Below are 27,933 nucleotides of genomic sequence, written 5' to 3' on the forward strand. Positions count from 1 at the left end.
TGGTTCACGCCTGTAATCCCAGCACTCTGGGAAGCCGAGGTGGGCCAATCACCTGAGGCCAGGAGTTCGAGACCAGCCTGGTCAACATGGCAAAACCCTGTCTCTACTAAAAATACAAAAATTAGCCGGGCGTGGTGCTACAAGCCTGTAGTCCCAGCTACTTGGGAGGCTGAGGCAGGAGACTCGCTCGAACCCAGGAGGCAGAGGTTGCAGTGAGCTGTGATCACGCCATTGCACTCCAGCCTGGGTGACAGAGTGAGACTCTGTCTCAAAAAAAAAAAAGAGAAAGAAAGAAAGAAAGAAAATGGAGCTAACAGGCAATTCCTACATGAAAAGACATTGAGATGAAATGGGGTGAAATCATAAAGTTTTGGCACAGCACTCAGCACACAAAGAGTCCTCAACAAGTGTGCTTTATTCTTAAGACAACCCCAGCTCTCAGATATTACAGGAGTGGCCTTTGCTGTTCCCATGACACAGTGCGCAGAGAGCATCGACTGGCCCAGGCAGCAGGGCTCAGGGAGCACCAGCTCCAGACGTCTGCATCTGCATCCAAAGACAGCAACCCCAGCCTAGGGCACACCCACACTCGTAGCTTTGGAGGCTCAGAGAGCAGATTCCTCCAGAGAAAGGACAACTCTAAGTGCACTCACTGTGCTGACCTCACGAGGGAGGTGCAGCCCACATCACCTGGAATTCCAAGATCTTTATTTTCACCTGTCAGAGAAGCCGTGAGATGTGCACTTGAGAACCTGCGCAGCACTCCCCGTGGTGCGGCTCCTGGGTGGCTGTCGGCTGGATCCAGGGCCCCTCAAGAATCATCGAGCATGGCTGAGTGTGGTGGCTCACATCTGTAATCCCAGCACTTTGGGAGGCCAAGGCAGGCAGATCACTTGAAGTCAGGAGTTCATGACCAGAATGACCAACACGGTGAAACCCCATCTCTAGTAAAAATACAAAAATTACTCAGGCGTGGCAGTGGGCACCTGTAATCCCAGATACTCGGGAGGTGGAGGCAGGAGAATCACTTGAACCTAGGAGGTGGAGGTTGCAGTGAGCTGAGATCACACCACTACACCACACTCCAGCCTGGGCTACAGCGCAAGACTCTGTCTCAAAAAAATAAAAAATAAAAGGAATCATCAAGCATGACCTCCCAGGGCTCTCCCCACCGCCCTTTGGCGCAGCAGCTGAGGGCCAGCGTGCACATTCCAGACTGCAGTGCCCAAGGTGCTCCCGTTGCCAGCAGTAACCTCAGACCTGCAGGGTGACCCCCTCTAGGAGAAGCCATGTGGGCAGGGCTAAAGCTTCTGGGGAAGAAATCAGAGGCCTAGGTTTGCCTTAGAACAGCCCAGCCAGGGGCAATGCCAGCAGATTTCCTCAAATGTCCTCCAAAAAAATGGGCATTTGGGAGGAAAGTCAGGGCGAAGGCCGCTTTGCGGTAGACACCCGCTGCTCACCTTCCTTTCTTGCATAACATTCATCATGCCTTCTTGTTTACAACCTGTCTCCACCAATCAGCTGTGAGCTCCGAGAGGGCAGGGACCATGTCTGACTTGTTCTTCGCTGTATCCGCAGCACTTACCCGTGATGTTTGATGAATGAATAAATAAATATCTTCAGAATACAGAATGTTGAAGTGGTTTGGAAAAGATGAAGCATGAAATATCATTAAGTTAGGGGACCTGAAAATATTTCAGAAACCCAATAAGTCTTGTTGATGCTAATGATGCCTCATGGTTTACTTTGTGGAGACCACAGGGTCCTGTGATTAAGGCATTTAAGAAAGTATCACCCAGCAGTGAATCAACTCCCCCTCCAGCTGGACTTTGCTCAGGGCCATTAAGAGTGAATTCGCCTGTAATCCCAGCACTTTGGGAGGGTGAGGCGGGCAGATCACTTGAGGTCAGGAGTTCAAGACCAGCCCAGCCAACATGGTAAAACCCCATCTCTACTAAAAATACAAAAATCAGCTAGGCATGGTGGTGGACGCCACTCAGGAGGCTGAGGCAGGAGAATCACCTGAACTCAGGAGGCAGAGATTGCAGTGAGCTGAGATTGCACCATTGCACTCCAGCCTGGGTGACAGAGCGAGAATTTGTCTCAAAAAAAAAAAAAAAAACCCAGAATGAATCCATATAGTACCTGTGTGCCCTAGGACTTCCCCATACATCCAGAGCTCCAGATGTAGAACCAGAGTTTGAAAATGCCCTGATCTTTTTTTTTTTTTTCCTTGAGACGGAGCCTTACTCTGTCACCCAGGCTATAGTGTAATGGAGCAATGGCAGCTCACCGCAGTCTCAACCCCCTGGGCTTAAGTGATCCTCCCACCTTAGCCTCCCAAGTTGCTAGGAAAATAGGTGTGCACCACCAAGCCCAGCTAATTTAAGAAAAAAAAAAAATTGTAGAAACAGGGTCTCACTATGTTGCCCAAGCTGGTCTTCAACTGCTGGCCTCAAGCGATCCTCCCACTGCAGCCTCCCAAAGTGCTGGGATTATGGGAATGAGCCACCACACCCGGCCTGATATTGCCCTGACCTTGAAATCAACAGAAGAGAAACTCGTAAGAGGTCTTCATGAAATCCCACACCATCTGCACACATCAGCTTTCTTCAGCGAAGAGAAAACAAGTGTGCAATTGGACCTCCCTGCCACCTCCTTAGACCACCAGATCCCTGCTACTCTAATTAGCCAGCCCTTCACCTCTCCCACCATGAAGCAGGGTCTGTACAGCCCACGATGTGTTTGTTCTCAAAACAAAACAATAGCTTCCAACTCAGGAGGCTGAGGTGGGAGGATCACTCAAGCCTGGGAGGTCAAGGCTCCAGTGAGCTATGATTGCACCACCGCACTCCAGCCTGGGTGACAAAGCAAGACTCTGTCTCAAAAACAACACAAACAAACAAACAAAAAAAAAACTGGCTTTCAGCCTTCATGTGGCAACTCCATTTCTATGATGTGTTTCTTCCTCAAAAAGCAACAATCACAAAACCAATTTAACTCCTACTAGGAAAATGTCTTGTGGTATTGGACTCACCATCCTGAGGTCACGTCCAGGAATGTCAAGCCATTATAGACCTCTAAGTCTGCACCAGAACATAATAATAAACATAATCCATCTCTGACCAGTGATGCTCCACCTCACCCCTCTAGGTCTATGCACAGCCACAAGATGACAAAGAGTTCTGATAAGCTCATTGCTTATGACCTGAGAGCAACATCATCCGGCCACACATTGATAAAGAAGCCTTTGAGATTATCACAGAAGTCAAGAAGTCTTAAAACTAATTCTATGTCCTTGCAACGAGAAGGCTTTTTTGAAAATCTTTTCTTTCTTTTTTTTTTTTTGAGACGGAGTCTCACTTTGTCACCCAGGCTGGAGTGCAGTGGCACGATCTCGGCTCACTGCAAGCTCCGCCTCCTGGGTTCCCGCCATTCTCCTGCCTCAGCCTCCCGAGTAGCTGGGACAACAGGTGCCCACCACCACGCCCGGCTAATTTTTTGTATTTTTAGTAGAGACGGGGTTTCACTGGGTTAGCCAGAATGGTCTCGATCTCCTGACCTCGTGATCTGCCCGTCTCGGCCTCCCAAAGTGCTGGGATTACAGGCTTGAGCCACCGCGCCCGGCCTGAAAATCTTTTCTAAGGCGGGCCTTCTCTCTTAATGACGCCACAGGTACTCAACCCTGAAATTAGAGGCTCTTGCTCAGTGGTTATGACTACATGTTTATCACCAAGCGCAAACATGTATTTTGACATGCTGATGTGCTGAACCACCTGCTGTGCCAGGTTCCAGAGAACTACCTTTGAAAGTAGCCTAGAAAGAGGAGAGAAAGCCACAAAAACAGAAGTGCAGATTAGACACAGTAAGGACTGTTGCAATCACCATGTGCTACAGAGACAAATTATTTCAAAAAAGGAACCCACTCTCAGCTGGGCGCGGTGGCTCACGCCTGTCATCCCAGCACTTTGGGAGGCCAAGGTGGGTGAATCACAAGGTCAGGAGTCGAGACCATCCTGGCTAACACAGTGAAACCCGTCTCTAATAAAAATAGAAAAAATTAGCCAGGCATGGTGGCGGGTACCTGTAGTTTCAGCTACTCAGGAAGCTGAGGCAGAATGGCGTGAACCTGGTAGGCGAAGCTTGCGGTGAGCCAAGATCGCACCACTGCACTCCAGCCTGGGCGACTGAGCAAGACTCCGTCTTGAAATTAAAAAAGAAAAAAGAAACCCACTCTCCTAAAGGAAAAAAGACTCCCTCCCCCAATTCAAACAGCAGGACAGACTGAGAGGGGACATTTTGCTTAAGGGCAAGTCAGCCCCTTTGAAGGACAGAGGCAAAGAAGTGTAATGCATGCTTCTATTTTTGAGTTTCTTACAAGCTAACCGGGAGAGACAAGCCACACAAAGTTCCAAGTTCAGCGTCTAAATAAACAATGTAGAGTAAGTGCTCTAGGAACTCAGGTGAGACTTGACTACAAGCTTGGGTGGCCACGAGGGGACTTATGATGAATGGGATTTGGACAGAAGGAGACAGGACTTCTAAAAGCAGTTTTGCAAAGGAGAGAGTGGTGTTAAGGGCCTGGGATGATTGGAAAAGGGCCCCAAATCCCTCCAGAGCAGTGGGAAGAAGGTGGGGTAGAAACTGCCAGAAATCAGCAGAGGAAGACTGAATGTAATGACCAGAAAGGCAGACTCTAGAAGCAGGGTAACCAGATGTCTCGGAATGCCTGAGATAGTCCCAGTTCACGGCTATTTGTCCCTCTGTCATTAATCGTTTTCCCTCACACTCTCAAGTGTCCAGTTTGGATGAAAAATCCTACGGTCAAGCTGGTTAGCAGGACCTCGGAGCAGCCACCTGCTCTACCCACAGGCCTCTCATAGCCCGCAGTCCCCACCCCTCCTCAAAGAGACTTTCTAGCCCAGATCTAGAAAACCTTATTCAGGGCACACACCCTGGGCATGACTCTGTGAGGGACACCAAAACATCAATGCAACAAATCAGTCATATGGTGTCTCAAACTCAGGCCTCTACGCACAGCTTCTTCAGCAACTTGGTCCCTACTCCAACTGAAATAGACAGGGGTTGGCAGGAACCCCACACACACTCTCATTAGGCACCAACTCCAACCCCACGGACAGAGCGTGGAACAAATATTTAGTAAAGCCTATTTGAAGGGGTGCCCACACACACCCCGCCTGAGTGTCTACACGACTGGTCCAGGCCCTGGCCCCAGCTCTGCCCAACACCAGCTATGTGATCTTGGACAGCCATGTCCTCTCTGAGCCTCAGCATCCTCATCTGAAACACAAGGGGCTGTTGGGCAAGGTGAACTACATCTGCAATCCCAGTGCTTTGGGAGGTCGAGTCAGGAGGATAGCTTGAGCCCGGGAGTTCAAGACCAGCCTAGGTAACATAGTGAGACCCCCATCTCTACAAAAAGTAAAAATAAAAAAAAAGTGGTGGCATGCACCTGTAGTCCCAGAATTTGGGAGGCTGAGGTGGAAGGATCGCTTGAATCCAGGAGGCGGAGGCTGCAGTGAGCCATGATCATACCACTGGACTCCAGTCTGGGCAACAGAGCAAGACTCTTTCTTTAAATAAATGTATTTGAGGCCCAGTGCAGGAAGCAGGGCCTAGTGGGAAGTGCTTGGGACATGGGGGCAGATCCTTTATAAATGTCTTGGTGCCGGCCCCCGAGTAATGAGCTCTCACCCTCTTAGTTCCCTAGAGAGGTTCCCCCACTCCCAGAGTTAGTCACTGAAAAAAGCCTGGCACCTCCCTTTCCTCTCTCTTGCTTCCTTCCTTTTCCCGTGTGATGCCTCCTCCTGTGTGATGCCTCCGCCATAAGTGGAAGGTTCCTGAGGCCTCACCAGAAGCAGATGCTGGCCCCATGCTTCTTGTAGAACCTGCAGAACCGTGAGCCAAATAAATGTCTTTTCTTTATAAATTATCCAGCCTCAGGTATTCATTTATAGCAACACAAATGGACTAAGACACCATCTCTTAGAAGTCCTGGCTTCCCCAGAAAAAGAAAGAGAGTTAATTTAAATTTTTAAAAAGGCTTATGCAGAACAAGAGACTCCATGAACAAATGAAAAGATAAGCCACAGACTGCATGCGACTGAGAATAGCTTCACAGTCAGAACCTATAAGAAATTCCTACATATCAATAAGAAAAAGACAAACAACCCAATAGGAAAATGGGCAAAGAAAATGGATAGACAATTCACATACAACAAAGAAGCCCAATGGCCAGTAATCACGAAAACATGTTTAACCTCACTAATAACGTTGAAATACAAATTAAAACAATGAGGTATTGTTTTATACTTACCAGATCAAAAAAAAATTTGTTTAAATCTGACAATGTCAACTGATGATAGACTAACAGATGCTCTCATCCACTGTTTGATAAGCAATTAATTGGAAGAACAATGTAGCTATCTCCACTAGTGTCAAAAATGTATATCCTCCACAGCCCCGCAATTCAGCTCCTATGTACATGTCCCAGCAAAGCTCTCTACCCACGGTATAAGGAGATCCCTGTCACCTTGCACACATAATACTCAGGTGCTCAAGCATAGAAGAAAATGGGAAAAAAATCTAAACAACCATTAACAGAAAAATGAACAAGTGATTCTGGTATAGTCAAACAAGGCATATTATATACTGCAGTGAACATGAATGAACCAAAATTACAAGAACTACATGGCTAAGTCTCAATGTTCAGGGGGAGAAAGCAAGTTGCAGATTTATATAGTATAATACTGTCCATATACATTTTAATTATGCAAAACTATATGTACTTATATACACATACATTTATGTACTTGTATGTATATGTATATATGTGTTTATATATAGTTTCTGGAAACATATCTGCAGCAAAAATATACAATTATGAGGGGAATGATAAACTCCAAATTCAGGAGAATAATTATCTCACAGGAGAAAGTGGGACTATGGGATTGGGGATGGGTATTTAGGGGGCATGTATTGAATCTATGATTATGTATTTATCTATTTTTAGAGACAGGCTCTTGCTCTGCCATCTAGGCTGGAGTACAGTGGCACGATCATAGCTTACTGCAGCCTCGAGCTCTTGGGCTCAAGCAATCCTCCCACCTCAGTCTCCCAAGCAACTGGTACTATAGGCACATGCCATGACACACAGCTAATTTTTAAATTTTTTTTTTTAGAGGCAGGGTTTTGCTATGTTGCCCAGGCTAGTCTGGAACTCCTGAGCTCAAATGATCCTCCCACCTTGGCCTTCCAAAGTACTGGGATTATAGGCATGAGCCACTGTGCCAGGCTCTGCAATCTGGAATATTTTCTTTAAAAAAAAAAAGTAGGGTGGTGGGGTGGCGGACGTGGTGGCTCATGCCTGTAATCCTAACACTTTGGGAGGCTGAGGCACACAGATCACTTGATGTCAGGAGTTCGAGACAAACCTGGACAACATGGTGACCCCATCTCTACTAAAAATAAAAAATTAGCTGGGCATGGTGGCGCACCCCTGTAATCCCAGCTACTCAGGAGGCTAAGGCATGAGAATCGCTTGAACCCAGGAGGTGGAGGTGCAGTGAGCCGAGATTGCGCCACTGCACTTCAGCCTGGGCGACAGAATGACACTCTGTCTCAAAACAAAACAAAACAAACACATTAAACGCATGCGCGCGCGCGCACACACACACACACACACACACACACACAAAGTAAGAGGGTTAGTGCACAGGTGGGTATAGGAGGGTGGGTAGCAAAGGTGTCCTAAAAGCAAAGATTCTAGAACTAAGAGGCTACACTCTGTGACAAGTGTGTGCAACTCCCTAAGCCCCTACAAAGGTGGCATCTCCTTAACCAGCCCAAGGGATCTGAGGGTGTCTGCTGGATGGAGACAGGCTGGCAGGTCTGGCTGGCAGGTGGAGCGTGTGGTTCCTCTCAGTCGCCCTGTCCCTCTCCTGTCTTTGGCTGGCCCTTGTGGATCCTTTCCTCAATTGGTCTTCATCGCCTCAAAATATCTACTGAGACAGATTTCCTCTCCCCTTCGTTGTCTCGGGAAAGAATGCAGTTTTTGCCTACTGGGTTGACAAAGATTAAAATGTTTGATACAGCTCAATATAACTGGTATGAATTTCTTCTGCAACATACTGGTGCAAGAAATGTCACTTTATCATTTGTCTAAATCAAACTGAACTTGGCTACAAGCCCCCACTCTCGAGAATCAGTAAAAAATTCAATCTTAAGCATGTTCTGGAGGGTTTCTGTCTCACCTGAGGATCATACTGAAGTGTTGCAAGAATGATACGTTTCAAATTCAGTCCAGTATGGGCACTAGTGAGATACCCATCGTATCAGCGGCCATGATCCTTTCAAAGGCACTGGCTCTCACCCTCCGTACCACACTCGGAGAGGGCTCCCAAGTTCACATCGCTTACCATTCTGTTTCCTGGGACCTAGAAGCCACCCTATCAGAAGTCCAGCCACCTCCCACAGCCCTGTGTCAGTGGAGCATGGGTCCTGGGACTCACAGTAATCTGGTGCCCCAAGTCCACTGCAGGAAAGTCTGGGTCACTTCCCACATCGAATTCCAAAGTAGACCAAGGATAACAGCCCCTGTGGACACCTATCCTGACATATTGTCACGCTCTGGGAAAAAGGGCTAAGGCTGTGCGTGAGCTCACAGAGCTGCAAGCCCCGAATCCAGGCAAGGGACACCCTGTCCACCTGTCCTGTGACTTAGGAGTTTTCACACTGCTGCACTCTTGGATCTGCTTGACCTCTTTAGTCCGAGTAAACTCCAGAATAGAAGGAGGGAGGAGCCCAAGGAGGAGATATTAGATTTACTAATAGAAGAGGGAGGTTGGCCGGGTGTGGTGGGTCACACCTGTAATCCCAGCACTTTGGGAGGCCGAGGTGGGTGGATCACGAGGTCAGGAGATCGAGACCATCGTGGCTAACACGGTGAAACCCCGTCTCTTCTAAAAATACAAAAAATTAGCCAGACATGGTGGCGGGCGCCTGTAGTCCCAGCTACTTGAGAGGCTGAGGCGGGAGAATGGGGTGAACCCGGGAGGCGGGGCTTGCAGCAAGCCAAGACTGCACCACTGCACTCCAGCCTGGGCGAACGAGTGAGACCCCCGTCTCAAAAAATAAAAAAATAAAAGAATAAATAAATAATTTTTAAAAAAAGGGTTCAACAGAGTGGGGACGGAAGCTAGGTGTGCATGGCTCAGAGCAGTAAGTGTCCTCTTCCTGTCTCTGCCATGCTAGGCCTAGATGAAGGACTGTGTTTTCAAGGGAGATGAATACATTCATTTCAGGGGTGCAGAATTAGCAATCTCCTCCAAATAGCAGACTTAAAGTCCTGTTCTGCAATAGCTTTCTCAGCAACTAAAAGGTATTTTGATCTCCTCCCTGATTCATGATCAGAACTTGGGCAGGGAAAAGAGGGTGTCACCTAAAAAGCCCATTAAACTGGCCAGGTGTGGTGGTTCACACTTTGGGAGGCCAACGCAGGTGGATCACTTGAGGTCAGGAGTTTGTGACCAGCCTGATCAACATTGTGAAACCCCATCTCTACTAAAAATACAAAAATTACCCGGGTGTGGTGATTCATGCCTCTGGTCCCAGCTACTTGGGAGACTGAAGCAGGAGAATCACTTGAACTTGGGAGGCGGAGGCTGCAGTGACCCAAGATCATGCCACTGCACTCCAGCCTGGGTGACAGAGCGAGACTCCATCTCAAAAAAAGAAAAAGAAAAAGAAAAAAAAAATTCCCTGAAGCCTCAGCAGAATTCAGCTGATCTTGAGGAACTCTGACATCCCTCCTTCTGTTAAATGTGTTGGGTTACATTAGGGCGAGGTTTCTCAACCTGAGCACCATCACTACTTTGAACCGGATGTCTTTATGTTATCAAAGGCTTTACAGTGCATTGCAGAATGTTTGCAGCATCCCTGACCTGCCAGTGAATGCTGCTGGTATCCCCACAGTCGTGACAACCACAAATGTCTCCAGACATTGCTGAAAGTCCCCTGGGAGTTCCCTGCTCTACAGTTAAGAACCACCGCTCTAGAGTTTTGTCCTCCCAGACTTCTCACCCAGCACAGTGCATGAACATCAGTAGGAATATCAGACTGAACCCTTCAGGACCAGATACAGGGGGAGGGCAAACAATGTAAAAGGAATAGGAGCTTTGACACCAAATCAAGACTCATTACTGAGCGGTCGCAGAGACACACATTCCTAGCAAAGAATGATTAAAAGCGATAAGGAGCCATTCATTCAATGAGTCCATCAACAAACATTTGTCTATTCATTAATCAGTTATTATGCATTAGGTGCTGGGCTAGACGCTGGAGATCAAAGATTGAAAAGACAAGCAGTCTTTACCCTCACATAGCTTGTTCCCTGGCAGGAAAACAGATATTGCGTGATGGATTACAACGAAGTCTGTTAAGGGTTGTGATGGAGAAATACAGGGGACTCTGAATGAGTTTACTAAAGGTGAACTCAGGGGCTAGAAAGGGGTCTTCTGTGTCATCTCAACCTATAAATCTGAGCCCATCCAACAAGCTGCCCTTTTCCTACCCCATCCCCCTCCTCACCAGGCTCAGCTGTCCCCCTTCAGAGGGGAAGCCTGGTTCCACCAGCAGTCACCTGGGACCAGGTAGGCCCCGAAGTACTGAGAGGGTGTCAGGATCCAGTTGACTTTGCTCCCAGTTGTAACTTTTGATTCCATTTTGAGCCAGCTAAGGCCATGGAGTAATCGAATTAGGCAAATATTATGGGGAAGAAAATGGGCCTGTAAGTAGCTTAAAGTGATGGAAATGACCTGAAGGTGGCCATGCAAATGGTCTGTATAATATCCTGTAATAACCCTGTCCAGGCAGCCCCAAGGAGGCTGGCTTCCAATAATGAGGTGTCTGATTAGAATAATGTTCAGTGGGAGAATGTGTGAGTGTCCACATAAATCAGGCCTGGAGAGCCTCCCCAATTAGCCGGGAAGGAGACAAGGTGGGTGCCAACCCTGCACCGGGTGGCTGCCAGGCAAACTGCAGAGATGGGGGAGGGAAACTAATCATTCTCGGAACAATCCCTGACATTTTATAGCACTTCACAGTTTATAAACCCTTTTTCTATGTCACATTTCACCTGTTCCTCACACAGTTGTTTTAGGGATTAAATAAGATAACTTCTCGGCCAGACGCAAGGGCTCACACCTATAATCCCAGCACTTTGGGAGGCTGAGGGGGGCAGATCACGAGGTCAGGAGATCAAGACCATCCTGGCTAACACGGTGAAATCTGGTCTCTACTAAAAGTACAAAAAAAAAAAAAAATTTAGCCGGGAGTGGTGGTGGGTGCCTGTAGTCCCAGCTACTTGGGAGGTTGAGGCAGGAGAATGCCATGAACCCGGGAGGCGGAGCTTGCAGTGAGCCGAGATCACACTACTGCACTCCAGCCTGGGCAACAGTGCGAGGCTCCATCTCAAAAAAAAATTAAAATTAAAAAAATATATATATATAAGATAACTTCTCTTGGGAGATAATGATTGAATTTGTTTGGGATTTCAGCCCAGTACATGGCACATAATAGTTGTTCAATAAATGGAAACTGTTGAACATCATATGGCAAAGAGATGACGATTTTCTAATTACATACTTTTCCTCCCTCCTGGCTCTGGGGCTATGAGGATGCTTGCAAACACCCACAGAGGGCTTCTTTGCCCTTCCTCTATTTCCCAAACAATAGGGCAGAGATTCCTGTTGTTCTCAGGGGAAAGCTGCTCCAGAAATGCTAATTTCCTTCCTTATCTGCCCATCTTCACTCCAGCTGACAAGAGCAGACCCCCAACTGCCCAAGACACCTCATTTCACTCAATAATTGGATATGGAGTGTCTACAATGTGCCATTCATTCATTTATGTATTCAGTAATAATTACTGCATGCTGAGTATGGACCAGGCTCAGGCCCACGGGAAAAGAGGAGAAAACGGAGGTGGTCAACAGCCCTGGGAACCCAGGCCTGGCAGAGGGCACCTGCTTCGTGGTCACACCACCCTTCTGGGTATCAGGGTCAACAAGCCACAAGGGCAGAGCAGGGGACTGTCCCGGGTCAGGGCCAGGGCACATAGCCTCAGGGGGAGAAGGGCTGGAATCCTCTCATCTGGGGGCAGCTGGACCCTTTACAGGGCTTTGCCTAGTCCCTCTCTTGTCATCCTACAGCTCTCCTCTGACCAGTCCATCCTCACTGTTTCACTGATGAAGAAACTGAGGCCCAAAGAAATTAAGTATCTTGCTTAAAATAACATAGCAGAAAGGCAGAAAATTAATATCAACCCAGGGTTTCAGGTTCCAAATCTAGTCTTGTATATATGAACAAATGTACGTGGTATCACACTCCTAAGCACACCCACAGCCTCATTATGCAGATTCCGATGTGACCATTCAGACATGCATGAATGAAAACCCACACAGATACAGTCTCACGGCGATGTATGCACCTAAGCCATGCTCCAGAAAGGCATCGGACCTTTTGGGCTTTTTTTATAAAGGCAAAGAGTAGTAATTTGGAAGGAGCAAGTAAAGAGCCAAAACAGAGGTGGAGGGACTGTGGCCTGGAATTCTGAGCTAGATAGGAGACTCCTGGGGAATTATGGACCAAGACGGGGAAAACTTGACCCACAGTGACTTCAATGTGATCACCTAAAGCCCAGATAAGTTTAAAGACTACCTATAGGTAATTCTTATGTACAAACGTACTTCCTGCTTGAATGAATGAATGAATCAGTATTTGCTCCTGTCTTAGTTACCTCAGGCTGTCATAACAGAATACAGTAGACAGGGTGGCTTCAACACCATGCATCTATTTTTTCACAGCTCCAGAGGCAACAAGTCCACAGTCAAGCCTCTGACTGATTCAGTTTCCAGTGAGGCCTCTCTTCCTAACTTGTGGACAGCCACCTTCTCGCTGTGTCCTTTCATGATATTTCCTCAGTATATGTGCACAGAGAGAGATCTCTGGTGCCTCATCTTATAAGGACACTGATCCTATCAGATTACAGCCCTGCTCTTATGGCCTCATTTAACCTGAATCAACTCCTGAAAGGCCCTATCTCCAAAGAGAGTCGGGATGAAGGCTGCAGCATACGAATTTGCAGTGAGGGTCACCGTTCAGTCAATAACCCCTCCATACTGTGAGCTGAAGGCAAGCTCTGGGGCATTGGAACGCAGAAACACAGAGAAAGATGCAGGTCACACTCACCACATGAACAGCCCCTACAGGAACTTGAATGCTGCACATCTCAGACCCAGGTTCCTTCTGCACCAGAGCCCTGTAGCATGTGCTCCTGGAGGAGAAAGGCTGTCAGAATCCAGTAAGGCTACAATGCAGACTCTTCCCTGGGTGCTCAGAGCCTTTGCTCCTGGCCCCTTTCCAGCATCAGAAGATGGGGCTAGGTAAACAAGTCCAGGAGCATCAGGGAATTAACCCCTGAGCCCCTGGGTGACCAGCCGCAGCCTCACCCGAGAAGTGAACTTGAGAAGAGACATGAAGAACCATGACTGGGGAGTAATCTAAACACAGGCAGTGCTCACAAATTCCAGCCTGCAGCACTGAAAGAGACCTTAGAGCTGACCCCATTCAAATCTGTTTCATTCTGTTTGAGATGGAGCCCAGGAATCTTCATGTTGCATCTGCCCCACCCCCAGATGGAACTGGCACACTTCAAAACTTGAGAACCATGTCCCAGAGGAGTCTGGTCTGCTGCAGCAACTCAGAAACTGCCAAGTGATACAGGGACAGGGAGAGGAAGAAGACCCAGAGGCAGCATCTCACCGTGACATGGGCAAGGAGAGGCAGTCCCTGAGAGTAACCAGCAGAGAGCTAGGAACAGTCTCAACTGGAACAGTGTAGGTAGAGGGGGCCCCACCCACTCATCAAGGTCAGCCACATCCACCCTAGTGATCAAGTACCACAGCCAAATTGCCCTTATATCAGAAATATAGGCACATTCTTTTGAGGACAACCCAGGATTTGGTTCAGAGAATGGTAGTAACCAGCCAAGCATGGAAATCCTGCCTGTTAACTCAGAAACCTTAAGTACATAGAAGTGTCCCAAACATTTGCACATTGCCTCTCCCAGCCCTCCAGAAGTCACTCCCAATAGCAACCAAGCTGTACCAGAGCTTCAAGGCCACCTGGTGGCCACAGAAAGAATTGTCTAACCTGACCCTCTTCCAGACCCAGGGGCAATGCATGGCTTGCCTCCCTTTTCTGTTTCTAACTTTTATTACTTCCTTCAGATAATCTATTTCATGCAATTACTCTCACACTTTTTTCTCTCTTTTTGAGACAGAGTCTTGCTCTTTCGCCCAGGCTGGAGTGCAGTGGCGCTATCTTGGCTCACTGCAACCTCTGCTTCCCCGGTTTGAGCAATTCTCCTGCCTCAGCCTCCCGAGTAGCTGGGATTACAGGCACACTCCACTATGCCCAGTCAATTTTTTTGTATTTTTAGTAGAGATGGGGTTTCACCACATTGGCCAGGCTGATTCGGAACTCCCAGCCTTGTGATCCACCTGCCTTGGCCTCCCAAAGTTCTGGGATTACAAGCATGAGCCACCGCACCCAGCCCACTCTCACACTTTTTTAAGATGGGGTCTTGCTCTGTCACCCAGGCTGGAGTACAGCAGTGCAATCATAGTTCACTATAACATCAAACTCCTGGGCAAGTGATCCTCCTGCCTCAGCCTCTCAAGTAGCTGGGACTATAAGGGTGCACTACCACATCTGGCTGATTTTTTAATTTTTTTTTGTTTTTTTTTTTAGAGACAGGGTCTCACTATGTTGCCCAGGCTGGTCGCAAACTCCTGGGCTTAAGGGACCCTCCCACATCAGCTTCTCAAAGCACTAAGATTACAGGCATGAGCCACCATGCCTGGCCCTACACTCAAACTCTTTTTAATCTCTTTCTCTTATTAATGATATCAGCTGGGGCCTTCAAACACAAATGCTTACAGGGACCAAAAAGGAAATATTTTCTTTTTTCTTTTTTATTGAGACAGAGTCTCACTCTGTTGCCTAGGCTGGAGTGAAGTGTTGCAATCTCTGCTCACTGCAACCTCCGTCTCCTGGGTTCAAGTGATTCTCGTGCCTCAGCATCTCAAGTAGCTGGGATTACAGGTGTGCTACCATGAATGACTAATTTTTGTATTTTTAGTAGAGACAGGGTTTCACCATGTTGGCCAGGCTGGTCTTGAACTCCTGACCTCAAGAGATCTTTCTGCCTCGGCCTCCCAAAGTGCTGGGATTACAAGCGTGAGCCACTGCACCCAGCATGGATATATTTTAATGAAATTTTTATATCCTGGAAGATGATTTTTTTTTTTACTTTAAAATGCTATGTGGGTCAGCATGGGTAGGCCCAACAAAACATCCATGAGGGTCACCAGTTGGGGATGTCTAGGAGAATTCTTGCCTCTCATCTTTCATTTTCCTTTCTTCTCTCTCCTTCTCCACTTTTTATTAGTAAGTTCAAATCATTACGATGGCTTTAGACATGAGAGACATAGGTCAACCCTATCTCAAAGAAAAAATACAATGGTTTAGCAGGTATCCTTGAATTTTTAACCAAAATAAGACATTTCAAGAACCTACGCCACCAGCCTCAGTCTAAATCCCTTGAGAGAGCCCAGAAGCGAAGTTGCAGATTCTCCCCCACATGTTTCCTAGACCTCCTCCTCTTCTAAATTAACCTGCTTCCCTCAAGCACCAGAATTCTAGATAAATAAAAAATGAGTTCTTATTCAATGGGATTGTTTTTCTGTTTGGTTTAATTACTAGTGTTGTGACAGTATTGTTTCCCACTGTTTCCAGTGCAAACGTGCAGAGTCTCTGCTTCACTGTGCGGTAAGCAGGGTGTTATAAGCTAGTCCCGGAAAGCTAACCATCACTTAAAAGATTACTCCTATGGGAACATAGGTGCCAAATTCCAAAGATCCAACTTTAACAGATCAGCTCTGGGAAGCACAGTCTTTGATAGACTGACGGCTGCCTGGGAAAATGCTCTAGTTTGAGGGTTACATTTTGCTTTTCACACCAATCTTACTAGAATCACAGACTATGAGGGCGAGAGGCATGCTTAGAAATCACTTAGTCCACCCCCTCGTTTTACAGATGAGGGAGATGTTTATATGTGAGAAAACGGCAAGATGAAGTGACATGCCCCAATTCTCCCAGCTAGACAGTGACCCGGGTCCCCAGACACCCGGTGCAGAGACTCCTGCTTTTTCAGATGATGGGAAACACCATGGCCTTAAGGCAGCCAAGGAAGAAAAGAAATAAAACATGGCAGCCAACATTTATTGAATACTTTGTACGAGCCAGGCACTATGCTGGGCACTTAAGCTCATTTAATCTTCTAAAAGCTCTATCAGGTGGTACAGTTCTTATGTCCACTATACAGATGAGGCTACAGTTTTTACGTTCACCCAAAAACACACAGTGAGTATCACAGCCAGAGATGGGAATGAAAATCAGGCCTCTATATCTTTTTTTTTTTTTTTTTAGACAGGTTCCAGCTCTGTTGCCCAGGCTGGAGTGCAATGGCACAATCTCGGCTCACTGCAACCTCCACCTCTTGGCTCAAGTGATTCTCATGCCTCAGCCTCCCAAGTAGATGGGACTACAGGCATGCACCATCACACCCAGCTAATTTTTTGTATTTTTAGTAGAGATGGAGTTTTGCCATGTTGTCCAGTCTGTTCTCGAACTTCTGGCCTCAAGTTGATCCATCCGCCTTGGCCTCCTAAAGTGCTGGAATTACAGGCATGAGCCACTATGCCCAACCCAGGCCACCATACTCTTAATCAAGGCACTGCTTCAGGGTCACCTAATTTGCTCCCCGCCCCACCATGCCCTCAAAGGAAGACCTTTGCCATTTGGTTATCCAGTGGAGGTAGTGCATTTTGCTTTCTCTGTTGACGGAGAGGTGGCCTCCAGTGTGTAGGATTTCTCTGTTGAGAAGTACTTAAAGGCTTGTCATTTTCAGGTCCTAAGCAGTCTAGATGTCCAGAAAATCCTCCCAGTAAGGATTCATTTATTTTGAAACTCAGAATAAATGGATTTCAGAAATACATAGCTGAGCTAACAGAAAAGTAAGAAAACTCTTCAAAGGCCAAAAATCATTGCAAAGCCCAATCCCAGGAGGTAAGTGCCCACTGAGGCCTGTGATTGGGTGAGAGGTGATCAGATGATCCCTGTTGACCTGGAGCTTGGTTTTTTTTTGTTGTTGTTGTTGTTGTTTTTGAGACAGAGTCTCGCTCTGTCGCCCAGGCTGGAGTGCAGGGGCTGGATCTCAGCTCACTGCAAGCTCCGCCTCCCGGGTTTACGCCATTCTCCTGCCCCAGCCTCCCGAGTAGCTGGGACTACAGGCACCCGCCACCTCGCCCACCTAGTTTTTTTTTGTATTTTTTAGTAGAGACGGGGTTTCACCGTGTTAGCCAGGCTGGTCTCGATCTCCTGACCTCGTGATCCACCCGTCTTGGCCTCCCAAAAGGCTAGGATTATAGGCTTGAGCCATCGTGCCCGGCCTGGAGCTTGGTTTTTTAATATCGATCAACATGAAGGGAAGGAATTCAGGAGACAAAACCTGGAGAGAAAGATGAGAGACTGAAGAGAGAATTTTTTGTCTCACAATCAAAAATTACAGGACACAGCAGGCAGAAAATGAAAAACCAAATAGGGAAAAACCAAAATGAAGAAGTTGCTGAAGTCAATCCTGGGAAATGAGAGTATAAGTAGCAATTAACAGTCATGGGACACTAACTCTGAGCTTGATCTGTGCTAAAGGCTTTACATAAACATATCTCTGTAACTTTTAACTGCACATGAAACCAATCGATCACTGACTGACTTAGCAATAAGCCTAAAATATCAGAATTGGAAAGGGCATTATCAACCACTTAATCTCTTGTTTTTCAAACTGCAAGTCTTGCAACTTTTGGTTCTATAGATAGGTTAGTATATAAATAATATGCATGGCCGGGTGCAGGGGCTCACGCCTGTAATCCCCCAGAACTCTGGGAGGTCGAGGTGGGTGGATGACTTGAGGTCAGGAGTTCGAGACCATCCTGGCCAACACGGTGAAACACCGTCTCTACAAAAAATACAAGAATTAGTTGGGCGTGATGGCAGGTGCCTGTAGCCCCAGCTTCTCAGGAGGCTGAGGCAGGAGAATCGCTGGAACCCAGGTGGCGGAGGTTGCAGTGAGCCGAGATTGTGCCAGTGCACTCCAGCCTGGGCAACACAGCCAGACTCCATCAAAAAGAACAACAAAAAGAAAAGAAAGAAAAGAAGGAAAGAAGGAAGGGAAGGAAGAGAAGAAAGGATAGGAAGTGAAGAGAAAGAAGAGAAGGAAAGAAGAAGAAAAGAAGGAAGGCAGGAAGGCAGGCTCAGAGATTGACTAGCCTTGAGCCTTGGACAGAAGGTGAACTCAATGCCAGGCCCTTCTGACTCCAGGCCCTCACAGCAAAGTGAAATTCCATCTAAAAAAAAAGATTTTGAATCTGCTTTTTTAAACACATTTAGCAAAATTTATAATTCTAGATAAAGTCTGTGCCTTCAAACCATCACCTTGGGAAACACATCACTTACTTCAATAATCCTTGTACTTATTTCAGGGTCTCTGTTTTAGGAATATTAATAATTACCTATTATGAAATGCCTGCTACAGATCAAAAACTATGCTAGGCACTTTACACACTGTACCTTATTAAATCCTATAAAACAATTGTCCCCTTTTCAACAAGACAAAGCTAGTTTTATTCTATCTGTATCAGACCTCATCAGTGGCCACAGAAACTCTAATCCCTAATTGTAGTCATCACACTTGGCTCTAAATGACTTTAGACTGTTCCCAGAAATCAGTCTACCCTTGAAATGCAAAAAGTGACCTCCACAAAGAACAGCCAAGACAGTATGTCACACGCTCAGTTGGATTTCCCATAAAGGAATTCCAGGAATATTTTGTTCCATGGCAACATCTTTGTAATAAGTTCATGGCCTCCCAAGATGACTGCTTTGATGTGTGGATGCACGTGTGGGTGCATGTGTGTTGAATCAACCAAAGTGCTTTAGAGATACAGACTATACCCTTAGATCTGCCTAAATGTCTGGCTGGTACTTTGAGAAGACAAGAGACAAGAAGGAAGTGTCACAGAAGTTTCTTTCCTGATGGGTCAGGGGCATGGCTCCCTGGTGCTCCTGTCTGTCTGGTTCTGGGCTTTCCTTCTCATCCCATTGGCTGTGTTTCTGGTGACTGCACACAGCTAGTGACAGAAAAGACACCTGTGACAGAGAGGACACCTGGCTCCCAGCTATAGGGTTCACCCTGTCTGGAAGGCCCTCCCATCCCCTTCCCCTACTGCTGTAAGATCTACCCTGTCGGGTCCTACAGGGCTATTTCAGGATTGGTTATTCTTCTCCCTCTTCCGTTACTCTTTTCCTTGGTGTGGAGGACTGACGTTTTTACCACCTCATGCTGCTGTTCTGTGAGTTCATTGTCAAGCTCCCTTCCAACTAGACCCCTCCGGCCCTCGGCCCTCATAGAAATTCTGGAGTTGCCACTGGTCAAGGGAGCCCTTAGCACAGCTCAACAATCACCACGTTTCCTGAAGCAACTTTCGCTTCTCTTCTCTCTTCAAACTTCCAACACCTTCTCCCTACCCCTCAGTCTCAGCCCATGATTCTTTTCTTTTCTTTTTCTTTTTTCTTTTTTCTTTTTTTTTTTTCTTTTTTTTGAGATGGAGTCTCGCTCTGTCACCCAGGCTGGAACGCAGTAGTGTGAACTTGGCTTACCGCAACCTCTGCCTCCCAGGTTCACGCCATTCTCCTGCCTCAGCCTCCTGAGTAGCTGGGACTACAGGCACCCACCACCACGCCTGGCTGATTTTTTTTCTATTTTTAATAGAGACAGGGTTTCACCGTGTTAGCCAGGATGGTCTCGATCTCCTGACCTCATAATCCACCTGCCTCGGCCTCCCAAAGTGCTGGGATTACAGGCATGAGCCACCGCGCCCGGCCCAGCCCATGATTCTTAAAAAGAGAAGCAATGAACGCCACAGGCTCCCACCACTGTATCTGTCATCCCACCTGCCTCTGAACCCACCTTCTCTGCCTTTCCTCTTATTAACACATTTCCTCCAATCAGCCACATTTAATGAACAGGGTGAGGCATGCCCTCCTCCTCCAAACACTTTCTTTCTGAAGCCTCCAGGACAACACTCTAGTGGTTCTTGTCTCAAGTCACCACCTACTCCCTTTCCACCGTCTTTGTCGATTTGTCCTCACAGCCCGGCTGGTTGCAGTGCCCTAGAGATCAATCCTTTGACTCCTTTTCTGTAAACACTCACTTTCAAGGTGAGCTCATTCTTTCTCATGGCTTTAAAATACCATGTAAACACTCATAACAAACTCATAAATGTGCCTCTCTGCCCAGACCCTCTCCTGAGTTCCAGGCACATCCATGCCACTGCCTAGCAACCATCTTCCCTTTGAAGTCACATCTTCACTTCAACGCACTCCACTCAGAAGCCTCAGTCTTCCCTCCAGGCTTGACCCTGAAGCCTTCTCCATCTCAGTCAGTGGCTACTCCATTCTTCTAGCTCAGGCCAAAAACCTTGGAGTCAGCCTGAAACCTCCCTGGAAGCTCACGCAGTCAGTAAACCCCACTGGATCTACCTTCTGAGTAGATCTGGAATCGGATCATTTCTCACCATTCGCCACCTTCACCACTGCCACCTGCACTTCAGCTGCCATCACCTTGTCTGGATAGTGTGGGAGCCTCTCTCTGCTCCTACTTTTGCCTCTCAAAGTCTATTACTCTCAGCACAGCAGCAGGGTAATCTGTTTAAAACTAAGTCAGACTACTGAGCTCAAGAACAAAATAGCAAACAACCCAATTCAAAAATGGACAAAGGATTTGAATAGACATCTCCCCCATGGAAGTTAAGCAAACAGCCAACAGGCGCATGAAAAGACACTAATATCACAAATCATTAAGGAAATGCAAATCAAAACTGCAATGATGCACCACCTCATACCCATTAAGATGGCCACTATGAAAAAAAGGTGTGTGTATATATATATATATACATATATATAGGGCCAGATGCAGTGGCTTACACCTGTAATCCCAGTACTTTGGGAGGCCAAGGCAGGTAGATCACTTAAACCCAGGAGTTCAAGACCAGCCTGGGCAACATGGCAAAACCTTATCTCTACAGAAAATACAAAAAATTAGCTAGGTGTGGTGGTGCACAACTGCAGTCCCAGCTACTTAGGAGACTGAGGTGGAAGGATCACCTGAGTTGGGAAGTTGAGGCTGCAATAAGCCGTGATCACACCACTGCACTCCAACCTGGATATTAGAGTGAGACCCTGTCTCAAAAAAAGATAAAACAACAACAACAACAACAACAACAAAAACAGAAAATAATAAGTGTTGGTGAGTATGTGGAAAAAATGGAACCCTTGTTTGTGCACTGTGGTGAGAATATAAAATGGTGGAACCACTGTGAAAAACAGTATAGCAGGCCGGGCACGGAGGCTCATTCCAGCACTTTGGGAGGCTGAGGCGGGTGGATCACAAGATCAGGAGTTCGAGACCAGTCTGGCTAACATGGTGAAACCCTGTCTCTATGAAAAATACAAAAATTAGCCGGGCATGGTGGCAGGCACCTGTAATCCCAGCTACTGGGGAGGCTGAGGCAAGAGAATTGCTTGAACCAAGGATGCAGAGGTCACAGTGAGCTGAGATTGTGCCATCACACTTTAGCCTGAGTGACAGAGCAAGACTGTCTCAAAAAAAAAAAAAAAAAAGAATGGAAAAACAGTATAGCAGTTCCTCAAAATTAGAAAGTAAAATTATCCTATGATTCAGCAATTCCACTTCTGGATATACCTAAAAGAATTGAAAGACAGGTCTCAAAGAGATATGTGTACACCCGTGTCCATAGCAGCAGGATTCACAAAAGCCCGAGGCAGACACAACCCAAGTGTTCAACAGTGGATGAAGGGATAACCAAAATGTGTTACTTACTTACAATGGAATATTATTCAGCCTTAAAAAAGAAAGACTTTGGGGGCCGAGGCGGGTAGATCACTTGAGGTTAGGAGTCTGAGGCCAGCCTGGCAAACATGGTGAGACCCCACCTCTACTAAAAATACAAAAATTAGTCAGACATGGTGACGCACACCTGTAGTCCCAGCTACTTGGGAGGCTGAGGCAGGAGAATCGCTTGAATCCAGAAGGTGAAGTTTGCAGTGAGCCGAGATCACGCCACAGCACTCCAGCCCGGGCAACAGAGCAAGACTCAATGCTCAAAAAAAAAAAAAAGAAAGAAAGAAAAAAAGAAAAAGAAAAAAAGAAAGGAAATTCTGGGCTGTGTGCTGTGGCTCACATCTCCCAGCACATTGGGAGGCCAAGACTGGAGGACTGCTTGAGCCCAGGAGTTCAAGACCAGATTGTACAACACAAGGAGACCCCATCTCTAACAAGTTTTTTGGTTTTTGGTTTTTGGTTTTTTTTTTAATCAGCCTGGCACGCACCTGTATCTCCCAGTTACTCAGGAGGCTGGGATGGGAGGATGGCTTAAGTCCAGAAGGTCGAGATGACAGTGAGCTATGATTGCACCACTGCACTCCAGCCTGAGTGACAGAGTGAGACCCTGTCTCTAAAAATAAAATTTTCAAAACAGGAAATCCTGACATACGCCATGACATTGATGAACCTTGAAGACATTATGCCAAGTCAAATAAGCCAGATGCAAAAGGACAAATACTGTATGATTCCACTTATACGAGGTCCCTACAGAAGTCAATTCACAGAGACAAACAGTGGAATGATGATTACTAGCAGCTGGAGGGAAGGGGAAATGGGAGTTGTTGCTTAATGGGTACCGAGATTCAGTTTGATATGATGGAAAGAGTAATGGAGATGGATGGTGGTGCCTGCTGTGCATTATGAATGTATTTGATACCACTGAACTGAACACTTGAAAATGGTCAGGATGGGCTGGGCACAGTGGCTCATACCTGTAATCCCAGCACTTTGGGAGGCTGAGGCAGGTAAATCACTTGAGGTCAAGAGTTCAAGGCCAGCCTGGCCAACATAGTGAAACCCTGTCTCTACTAAAAATACAAAAATTAGCTGGGTGTGGTGGCACGTGCCTGTGGTCCCAGCTACTCGGGACACTGAGGGAGGAGAATTGCTTGAAACTGGAAGGCAGAGGTTGCAGTGAGCCAAGATTATGCCACTGCACTCCAGCCTGGGTGACTGAGTCTGTCTTAAAAAAAAAAAAAAAAAAAAAGTCAGGATGGTACATTTTATGTTGTGTGTATTTTATTTTATTTTATTTTTTGAGATGGAGTCTCGCTCTGTCGGCCGGGCTGGAGTGCAGTGGCCGGATCTCAGCTCACTACAAGCTCCGCCTCCCAGGTTCACGCCATTCTCCTGCCTCAGCCTCCTGAGTAACTGGGACTACAGGCGCCCGCTACCTTGCCTGACTAGTTTTTTGTATTTTTTAGTAGAGATGGGGTTTCGCCGTGTTAGCCAGGATGCTCTCGATCTCCTGACCTCATGATCCACCCGTCTCGGCCTCCCAAAGTGCTGGGATTGCAGGCTTGAGCCACCACGCCCGGCCATGTGTGTATTTTATTACAATAAAATAATGGAAAACAAACAAGTCAGATTCCTGGCTTCTCTACTCAAACTCATGCCTAGGTATTTAATATTGAATAAATTATTCTTACCCAGGTGTGACTGCCAGGCCCCTGCCTCTCCCTTCCTTTCCTGCCTCCTTCCTCTCGTCCACTCTGCCCCAGCCCCGCCAGCCTCCTCCCCTGTTGCAAGGGAAGCTTGAGGTGCTCCCGCCCGTCCACTCACCACTCACTCTTCAGGGAATGTTCTCTCTCCCCTTAGCCTGGTTTATTTTTCTTCTTATCACTGTCACCACCTGGCGTATCATTTGTCTGCCTCCCCTCCCCCAACCCTGGCACAGCTCTAGGAGAACAGGGACTTCCGCTGCTTCTGTTCATGAACGTGCCTAACAAGGGCCTGCCCGTCCTTCTGACATGGTCCTCCCAGAGCCGCAGCTGCCCCTCTGTCTCAGGAGTACAGAATTTCCTCCTCCTCCGCAGTCCCCACACCTGGCCCACCCTTCCCCTTTGTTCTTCTGCCCAATGCTGCCAGTGACAAGCGGTTAAGACCAGACACTCAAGAAAGCAGACAACTAGGGACCCAGGGGTCTTTGTCCCAAGAGTATCTCAGTAAATGTTGGCTGCTTGTAAAGAATCTCTGCGGTGTTGATTTTGTGATCAATGAGGGGCTGTTTGCTCCTCCTCAAGTGCACCCATCCCCACTTCAGGGCACCTACTGACCCCAGAACCAAGTTACCAAAGGCCCATTTAGGCCCAAAGGATGCCACTTGCCTCTGAGAGATGAGGGGAGCTCACAGCCTCCTCGCAACCCTTTAATGCAGTATTTCTCCAAGGAGTCAGGTCTCACTGGTGGCCCTTGGACAGGCATTCAGTGGCATTGTCCACATCAGGAAAAAGTTCTCCCTTTTCAATGCTTTTTCAAAGACCCTGTCATGGGTTGAACTGGGTCCCCTACAAAAAGAGAGGTTGAAGTCCTAACCCCTAGTGCTCAGAATATGACCTTATTTGGAAATATTATAGGATTGGTGCAGATGTCATTAGTTAAGATGAAGTCAGCCTGGAACAGGTGGACCCCTAAGCCAATATGCCCATTGTACTTATAAAGAGAGGAGAGCCCCGTGAAGACAAAAGCGCTCAGGGAGAGCTCGTGACCAGGAAGGCAGAGATTCCAGCTACGGGGCTGCTAGCCGAGGAACACACAGATTTGTCAACCAAACACCAGAAGCTGTGACAGCCAAGAGGGGATTCTCTCCTACAGTTCTCAGAAAGTGATGGTCCTGCTGACACTTTGATTTTAGACTTCTAGTCTCTGGAACTGTGAGACAACAAATTTTTGTAGTTTCAAGCCACCCAGTCCGTGGCAACCCTGGGAAGCCAATACAGACCCTGATGACCTCAGGGAGGAAGTCTCACTTGGCGGCTGGCGGGTTTTTCAAGCCTTTCTGGTACTTGCTAATTTTCCTTATTGCAAAGAGAGAACAGTCCACAGGTTAAGAGCTTACAGCAAGAGAGGCACCAAAGTAAATTTTAATAACCTTGTTTGGATTCCATTATATGTATTTTTATGATTGCCATTGATTTCTAACGAGTGATAACAGGCTTTCCTTGCACAACAGTAAAACAAAATCTCCTTTTCAAAGACATAAACCAAGTTTAAAAATGAGTTCATTTAATGAAAAATACTATGTCACATTAATAGAACTGACGAGAAAACATGACAAAAATAGTGAATGTGGGGAAGGTAACTAAAGTTTGTCATATGCCATCTTAACGAAAGCCAAGACCAGATAGCCACTGTGTCTCATACTTTCATGTCCCAAATCATAAATGCAAAAGATTAAAATGAAAATGACAACATATTCAATGATTAGAAAAAGTATGAAGTGGGCAAAATTCTTTGCACATTGGTCTTACCTTTTTCCTGTCTTCTCCCCTTCTCATTTGCCTTCCCTCACCTGGGAGCCCAGGACCTGCATCCAGCCCGGCTTCTGCTTGTCTCCGAACAAAATTGATCTGGCCGGGCTCGGTAGCTCACACCTGTAATCTCAGCGCTTTAAGAGGCTAAGGCTGGAGGATCACTTTAGCCCAGGAGTTCAAGACCAGCCTGGGAAGCACAAGGAGACCTCTCTTTACTAAACATTTTAAAATTAGCCAGACACGGTGGCACATACCTGTAAGTCCCAGCTGCTCAGGAGGCTGAGGTAGGTGGAGGATTGTAGAGCCAGGGAGTTCCGAGGCTGCAGTGAACTATGATTGCACCACACACTCCAGCCTGGACAGCAGAGTGAAATGAAAGAGAGAGAGAAAGAAAAAAAGAAAAGAAAGAAAGAGAAAGAAGGAAAGCAAAGAAAGAAAGAGAAAGAAAGAAAGAGAAAGAAAGGAAAGAAAGAAAGAAAGAAGGAAGGAAGGAAGGAAGGAAGGAAGGAAGGAAAGAAAGAAAGAAAGAAAGAAAGAAAGAAAGAAAGAAAGAAAGAAAGAAAGAAAGAAAGAAAAGAAAAAAGAAAAGAAGAAAGAAAGAAAGAAGGGAGGGAAAGAGGAAAGGAGGGAGGGAGGGAAGGAAGGAAAGAAGGAAGGACAAGGAAAGGCAGAAAGGGAAAAAGAGAGAGAGGAAAAGAAAAGAAAAACAATCTGATAAACTAGACTCCACTGAGCTTGGAGTTAGAGAACTCAGTGACAGCACCATCATTGTCACTAATGTGATGAGTGACTTTGGGCAAATCCCTCAGTCTGTCTAGATTTTGGTTTCCTCTCTACAAGAGAAGAGAAGACTACTGGGTGTCTTTTTGCTCAGAATTCTATGCTTCTGGGATGTCAGCAGTTTAATGTGTTCCCCTCTTAGGGACTCACGTTTCACTTTAAAAAAAAAACTTTAGGAAAAAGATGAATAAATTCAGAGGAATGAGCCCCCAAAAGTGAAATTCCAGGTTTAGGGGCATGTGGGGGAGAGAGATTTTTTAGGGTGGTGGGGTAAGGCACTTGTAAAATCACATAGTCAGCAACCGGCAACTGCTGCCTCTGCATGAGGCCAGCTTCACCTCCAGATGGTAGGCCTACCTCTGTCTCAGACCCCCTCGGACCCCACGAGGCCTGCCCCGGCCCTCTGGCTGGCCTTCCATTCCATCAGGAATCAGGAAGTCAGGTCTCTGATAGGGATAAATACTGCATTTTTAATTTTTGAAAAGCAAAATGTAGGTATTTATTTACATTCATGTCCATGTACACACACACACACACACACATGCACACACACACACACACACACAGTTGGCGACAGGAAAGGGCCAAGAAGAAAAATCAGCTTTGACAACCTAATAAATGTCAATTTCTGAGGGGGGCTGAGTTAGAAGATGAATCCTCAGAACTTTAATTGGAGACATGATGCTCTCACTTTGCCAGCACCCCCGCCTCTCCCGATCCCTCCGCAGATAGCAAAGCCCTTGCCTTGCTCTAATTGACAAGAGGCCTCTGTCTGCTAAGATATGCCTCTGGGATGTCAGGAGGCCCGGGGATGGGGTGAAGGTGGTGCTCTAACGCCTTTCAGAGAGAACAGGTGAAGCAGCAGGATTTGTGTCCCAAAGGCGGAGAGCCCAATGGGCTGAGCAGTCACAGATGTGCCCTACACTCTGCCTGCCCTACGTGAGACCCTGCAGAGACAAAGGGGTCCCTCCTGACTAGTGATGCTTGCTTTCCACCTGACAGCAAGTCAGGAGGCTCCCTTTGGCACCCCGGTGGTACCCTAATCCAGGCACGATGGGAGAAAGGGAAAGCACGTGGAGGAGGTGGTGGTGTGTGGTGGTTGAGAGGATCACTCCCCAGCCAGGCTGCCTAGAGTCACCACCAACTGCTGAACTTTGGGTCAAGTGTTTGACTCTTCTGTGCCTCAGTTTTATCATCTGTGAAATGGAGGTCATCACAGCTTCTGCCTGCATGCACTGTGAGAGGATCAGATGGGTTAATCCGAGTGGAGCAGCCACACACACTCATGCCCAACGGAAGACTCAGGGGTAACAGCCCTTCTGCAGCTCAGCACAGCTGCCAGAGCTTTGGAGCCAGCACTCCTGGGCAAACTGTGGAGTCTCAGCACCATCACCCAAACAAGCTGCATGTCATGCGTGAGACAGTTCAGCTGTGACAGACAGCCATCACAGTGATCGAGCTGGGCAGGAGAAGCAGTCATGGCCACCAACACCTGACCCGCCACTGCATTCTGACCAT

At 47.0% G+C, this 27,933-nt stretch overlaps 1 long non-coding RNA gene across 5 annotated transcripts in view; it reads right to left on the bottom strand.

Moving 5' to 3' along the window:
- Positions 1-26,808, bottom strand: part of LOC102137680 (uncharacterized) — a 37,828-nt gene extending 11,020 nt beyond the window's left edge. For 2 of the 5 annotated variants that reach the window (XR_010577214.1, XR_006700309.2), the window contains exon 1: positions 718-12,460. This is a non-coding gene — a long non-coding RNA (uncharacterized lncRNA). Of the gene's footprint in view, positions 1-717; positions 12,461-13,266 lie in introns of those variants that run through there. The other 3 variants (XR_010577215.1, XR_010577216.1, XR_012417120.1) reach the window with 3 other exon arrangements.
- Positions 26,809-27,933: the final 1,125 nt, after the last annotated feature.

Source organism: Macaca fascicularis, chromosome 8, assembly GCF_037993035.2.
Source record: "Macaca fascicularis isolate 582-1 chromosome 8, T2T-MFA8v1.1".
Classification (NCBI taxonomy): Eukaryota; Metazoa; Chordata; class Mammalia; order Primates; family Cercopithecidae; genus Macaca; species Macaca fascicularis.